The 6,581-nt window shown below is 40.4% G+C and overlaps 1 non-coding gene across 1 annotated transcript; it reads right to left on the reverse strand.

The window, feature by feature from the left end:
- Positions 1-780: 780 nt before the first annotated feature.
- On the reverse strand, positions 781-887 carry LOC145141645 (small nucleolar RNA R71). The gene has a single exon (XR_013722839.1). It is a non-coding gene; the product is annotated as a small nucleolar RNA R71 (small nucleolar RNA).
- Positions 888-6,581: the final 5,694 nt, after the last annotated feature.

The raw sequence follows: 6,581 nt of genomic DNA on the forward strand, positions 1-6,581 counted from the left end.
TGTGATTTTTAGTTTTCTTTAGTTTTTAGTTTATTTTTCTTTTTTAGTTCTGTTTTACGTTTTTATTTTGTTTAGTTTTCAGGAGTTCATGACCAGAGGCTCTAACACACCTTTGGTGCCACCAATTGAAGATCCGGAGTCAGCCCTTCACAAAATAAGAACAAGAACGCGAAGGAAGATCAAACGCCAAAGAAGACACCCTTGCAAGAACTAAAATCAGCTTTTTCAAGGAAGTCGGGGAAGAAGACTAAGACAGTGGAATCGAGTTCAGTCTCAAAGGATAAGGGCAAGGTTGAAGAACTTGGTCCAATTCCTATTCCACACGAATCAGAATACGAATCCGACACAGAATTTGGACTTTATACGAGTGAACCCGAGGACGAGCCGGAGAACGAGATGGCAAATATAGATGAGATGGCCATGGGGGACTACAAGAAGCGTATTTAAGATGATGTGGGGCCGGGTTTAGTACATCCTACGATTCCTGCCAATACCATATTCGAGTTGAAGGGACATATCCTTACTGCACTTAAGGATATCCCATTTTACGGGAAGGATCACGAGGATGCATTCAAACACTTAGACGAGGTGAACGATATTGCGGATTATTTTAATACTCCCAATATCCCAAGGGAGACAGCTTTGCTAAGGATGCTACCAGTCACTTTCAAGGGAGCAGCAAAAGACTGGTTGAAGGCACTCCCACCTGGTACAATCACCACATGGGCCCAATTGCGTGAGACATTTCTAGATCAGTTTTGTCCACCCTCTAAATTCTCTAAACTCAAGAAGGCAATTGCTAACTTTGAGCAAAATCCGGGGGAGTCATTATACGAGGCCTGGGAATGCTACAAGGGGTTGTTAAGGAATTGTCCTCAACATGACCTCAATATTCAGCAAGAGATGTCAATATTTTATGATGGGGTGAATGTTATGACTAGACAACTCCTTGATTTTGCAAGGACCACTAACGAAGAAGAACCCAATTCAGGCTAAGGAGCTGATTGAAGAGTTTTCAAGACACTCTCGTGAGTATCACAACCCAGGGCGAGATGGAATAAAAGGCAGTGGAGGTACACAAACTGAAGAGATGGCTGTTGTGATGGCAATGCTTAGCACTATGGATAGGAGATTGACTCAAATGGACCAATCAATTAATGCAATTCGAGTTGGTTGCGAGAGATGTAGTGGCCCACACTTGACAAAGGATTGCAATATGGATGAATATGGAAACAAGAAAGCTCAAGTATGCTACTCAAGTGGGGACAAGTATGATGAAGAGTGGAGAAAACCAAAGAAAGAGTGGCTGCCTTACGAAGAGTACAAGAAGCAAAAAGAAGAGAAATATAGGCAAACTGGCCAGGGCTTCTACCAAAGAGAGCAACCACTAGCTGAGAAGAAATCAGAATTAGAGACCATGTTGATGAAATTCATGGAAGCTTCAGGAAAAAGACATGATGCTACTGACGCTGCAATGGAAGAGCAAAGAAGTATAATGAAGTATCATCATGTAATGATGATAAATCAGCAAGCCTCCATCAATAACCTTGAAGTACAACTTGGTCAACTTACCACTTTGGTTAATGAGAAGATGTTCCCGAAAAATCCTGAAAACAAAACCCAATCTCATGTAATGGCAATAGATATTGAAGAAGAGGCGATTTCTGAGTTCCTAGAAGCCTTAGAAGTGGAGCCGCAACAGCCCGATCCAAAGCCAAAGAAGCCAAAGCTCGAAATTGAAGAAGCTGCTGGAATACCCAGTTCACATCGTGAGCCCGCCATTCTCATGTCATGGGCTCAGTATGAACAGAAGAAATCCGTAAATGTTCCAGCTTACAAACCACCTTTGCCATTCCCGTCTAGAGCTAATCTCAGTGCACTAGAGAGAGAACATCTGGAGTTTATCAAGCAATTAAAGGGTATTCCTATCAATACTCCTTTTATTGATTCACTTGCCAAAATTCCAGAATATGCTAAGTTCCTACAAGACTTGTTAGACACTCGTCAGCAATTAAAGGAGAATTATAAGGTGATTCTAAGTGAGCAAAGCTCAAAAGCTGTGTTGGGAGAAATACCTAAGAAAATGGGGGATCCTGGACGACTCACTCTCCCATGTGAGTTTGGGAATAATATGAAGGTTTATGCTTTAGCCGATTCTGGGGCTAGCATAAATTTGATGCCTTATTCGTTTTATCAAAAATTAAATATTCAGAAGTTGAAGGCTACAAAGATGACTATTCACATGGCGAACCGTTCAGTGACACAGCCCCGGGGCATTGTGGAAGATATTCTCGTGAAAATTAGGAAATTCGTTTTTCCAATAGACTTTGTGGTTTTAGATATGAAAGAAGATCCCAATGTTCCAATTATTCTTGGTCGGCCGCTACTAAACACTGCTGGATCTCTTGTTGATATTCGGGAGTTTAAGCTCACATTGAGGGTTGGTGATGAAAAGGAAATTTTTGGGATAGAAGATGGCTTTCAAGGGAATCATGCTCAAGAAGAGGTTTTCAACATTGATGAATAAAATGAACTTGAAGAATTAGAGAAGCTCATGGAAGAAGAAATCAAAACAATTCAACAAGTTAAAAGAACAAAACCAAGAGCATCTGTTCCATTTTTAGTTGAAGTCATTGCCTACACGAATCCAACTTCTTGGGTGAGCAAGGAAGATGATGAGATGACGAGTGATGAAGAGGAGGTTACATCAAAAATAACAAGTCCAATGGTAAAGGAAGAAAAGGATACTATGGAGTGTAAGATAGAGACTAAAGGGATCAAACGCAAGCTTGATGGAGACGAGGTCAAGGCTAAGAAGGAAAATTCGAAAAAGGCGTATAAAAGACGAGTTCAAGCTTATAAGAGGCGTTTCAAGGAACAAAAGATCCTAGTGGTGGAATCTTCGGATGATTCAACGTAGGAAGCACGGAGTCCAGCTCAAGACTCCTCAAAAAAAGAAGCGCTTCTCGGGAGGCAACCCGAGTTTGGTTTGCATTTTCTTTCTTTTTCTTTTTAGTTTTTAGCATATTTTTAGTTCTTAGGAAGTCGATCATGTCATCCGAATTATTATCTGCATAAGGAGTCATTAAAATCAAGTAGTAACACTTATTGAATATCTTAAATAATTAAAATTGGAGAAATTAATAAATTTCATGATCAGACAGGACTCACGACGTGAACCATTATGGATTCACGACGTGAATTCAAATGAGATACGGGCATGGTTATTCTATATGATAACTATATTTTTTTAAGCCTGCCCACTTTCAGTAATGACCCAATATATGCCTTAGCCCACTTCCTATTTAATTAGCCCAATTTTAGAGTCCAGACAGAACTCACGACGTGAACCATTATGGATTCACGACGTGAGTGGTAAACCACTCGGGACCACAGATTAAAAGATAAAGAATCAGTTTGACTAAACCACTTTCCCAACCTCACGAACTGAAGATCGTTCTCTGGTCCCCCACCCTATTTTGGCATAGTTTTACTTAATTTAATCTTTTTGCTTACGTAATCTTCATTGCAAAGGTAAATATCTCTTATTTCTTTTGTTAATTTTCACGAATTTGTTGATTTAGGGGCTAGGGTTTTTCATGTGTCAATGTCGAAATTTGGCCCGAATTGTGTTATTCATCCATCATATGTTACTTGATTGTGCTTAGAAATGGTTTATTAGTAAACCCTAACAACAAGATTTAGTCCCGACCTTTGATTTTTGAGACCATTTCTCGCTGTGTATAGCGACTTCACGATGTGAGTTTCATATGGCTCACGACGTGAGTCCTGTGCATCAACAAAACTGTTATGTGGTTATCTAAATTATTGGATATTTGGTTTTCTGTTTGTTGCTTGTTTTTGCAGAGATGGGTCCTAGAAGGGAGGCACCTCTTGGGGTTGCGGCTTTACACCCGTTTTACAATTTTCCCACAACAATGTCCCGCGACATCTTAACCCGATGGAACAACAAATTAGGGTGGCTTTACAACTGAGAGATTGCAGTTGCTCCTACAATTAATTGGACGCGGTTAAGGAAAGTCGGGCTCGTGGAAAGACTGTCCCCATTTTTGACAAAGATATTTATTGGAGATGGGTATTCCTTCACTTGCTCGGGTTGGCTCAACCTATTTCGGATCCATGAGCGGGTGTATAAGGAATTTTGTGTTGATTTCTTCTCAACATTGACATTCCAGGAGACTGTCCAAGACCCACATTGGCCGCAAGCTTTGGTATTCCGGTTAGGGGTGAGTATCGGGAGTGCAGCCTCGTTGAATTTTCTTGGAGAGTTGGACTATATGATCGACGAGAGGAAATGACTCCCGAATTTGGTATGTTTTTGAGCGAGGCAGCTAGAGGATACACAGAGGGTGTCATTGGATATACTTTCTGGCATAATATTGCATCCAGAATTTTTAATTCCGGAGTGTCTCCCGAGAGTAGTATTCGGTCCCCTATCCACCGCTTACTCCACCGTTTCATCACATTCTCCATCAATCATATGAGGCATGGAGATAAAGTAACAAAACAAAATCTATTCTTCTTATGGTGTATCTTGTAGCCCGGAGTGTGTTGCAACATTCCGTATTTTTTGGCACGTTTTCTGGCCGGGTCTGCAGCTAGTTCTCGCCCGGGGAGCCCCATTTGTGGAGGGCAATTTATTACGCGTTTGGCCCGCTCATATCATTTGGTTGTCCCTGGTATTATTCGTTCCATGACTTGTGTGGATGAGCATGAGTTTGGCATGGGGTATTTGGAGACAATGCGGATTGTCAGAAACTTTGGGTCGCATTGGGGAATAGTACCTTCAGATGATGAGGGTAATGAGGGTGATGAGCAGCCTGATACACAACCAGAACAACAACCACAGCCACGACCAAGGAGAAGAAATGTGAGAGGAAGAGGAGAGAGAGGACAACCAATGCATCCACCCGCAACACCTTTTGGGGGTGATATGGCTGGTTATTTTAACCAGTTATCATTGAGCGTTAACTAGATTGGGGGTACCATGGAGAACGTGGTTCAACACCTTGGGGTGGAGCAGCCGCCTCATTTGGGGTATCATTACCCAATTTGCCCGAGGTGGACGGAGTATCGAGGACATGGGGGCGACGGGGCGGGCACTAGTGGAGCAAACGAGGAGGATGAAGATGATTGATCATTTAGTTCTACTTTGTTTATTTTAGACTTGTTTGGTTTGTTTTATTTTGTTTTTAAATTTGTTTGGATTGTAAGACTTTAAGATATTTTGTTACTTTGCTCTTCTTTGGTTGTTAACTTTCACTTTGCTAAGGAGTCTTGGGGAAGGAGTAAGGTCGAGTCAAGAGTCGTGTTCGTTTAGGCACGTGTCGTTCAAGTTTTGAAGTTGGAAGTCGAAACCCACAATTGGAAATAAGTGTGGGGTGAGTCGAGAGAGAGGTTATAATTAGAAGAGTCGTCAAAATATACTGCATTTAGAAGGTTCTTAATTCGTTAAGATGTTGAGTGGAGCATATATATTTACAAGGAAGAAGGCAGTTTTAATTCTGCTTTACCCAGGATTCACGTCGTGACCCAATATTTCTCACGTCGTGAGTAAGGTTTCAAGGAAAATCAGAATGCGTGCTTCAGCGATTTCACGTCGTGAACCATCAACTGTTCACGTCGTGAGTTGTGAATTTCCACCATATTCATTTCGTTTCGTTCTTCTTCATTACACGGAATTATTACCATTCCTTATGACACTTTTGTGACGATTCGATGGGCTGTTTTCTCTAATACCCAATGTGGCGTATGCTTTCCCACATTGTCTACATGATTTGGAGGCTTGCACCATTCTTTTTGAAGATTGAAGTTTTGATTGATGGCTGGTTTCACAAGTTCAAGTCGAAGTTCTTATTTTAAAGAGGTCCAATAGTCGAAATGCATATTTCAACCACACTTTTGGAGATGCTCACGCCACTATCCCAAGGGAGTCTGTTCCTTTTTCTCCCTTCTCTTAATTTTTATATTATTATAAGCATACAATGAGGGCATTGTATGAAATAAGTGTGGGGTAGGGGTAGAAAAAGTAAATTGCTAGATACTTTGGTAAATTTTAAGTTTTTATTAATTGGATCTAGTAGTAATAATTTGAACTGTACTTACTAGTGGAATGATCCGATAAGAGCTCAAATGTTTAGTTGAGCCGATATACGTTATAATGCATTTGTGGCCTCCCTTATTTTAGTGAAATCATGGAACAAAAACATGACCCTGCTTAGTTTGAGGAATGCAACATGTTTAGCAGCCTAAACCTGAAATGTATCCATGAAAGATATGTCTTAACCAATAAAGGTCGAAGTAAAGCGCCCCTGCTTAAGCATGTAGGTTTTTGAGTGATATAAAAAAGTTAGTTATGCATGTAAAAAAAAGAGAGAAATTACCAAAAAGTGAAAAATTGAAGAATTTTTGGAGCATAAAAATATCAAAGTAAGAAGATCAAAGATCGAAAATTCTGAAGTTTCAAAAGTTGAAGATATCAAAATTACACAAAGATGGTGAATTCAAAGAAATTGAAGATCAATTATCAAAGTAAAGAAGAATTCAGGAGCTCCAAGTTG

The sequence above is a fragment of the Lactuca virosa genome, chromosome 9 (genome assembly GCF_052849685.1).
Source record: "Lactuca virosa cultivar CGN04683 chromosome 9, Lactuca_virosa_CGN04683_v6, whole genome shotgun sequence".
Classification (NCBI taxonomy): Eukaryota; Viridiplantae; Streptophyta; class Magnoliopsida; order Asterales; family Asteraceae; genus Lactuca; species Lactuca virosa.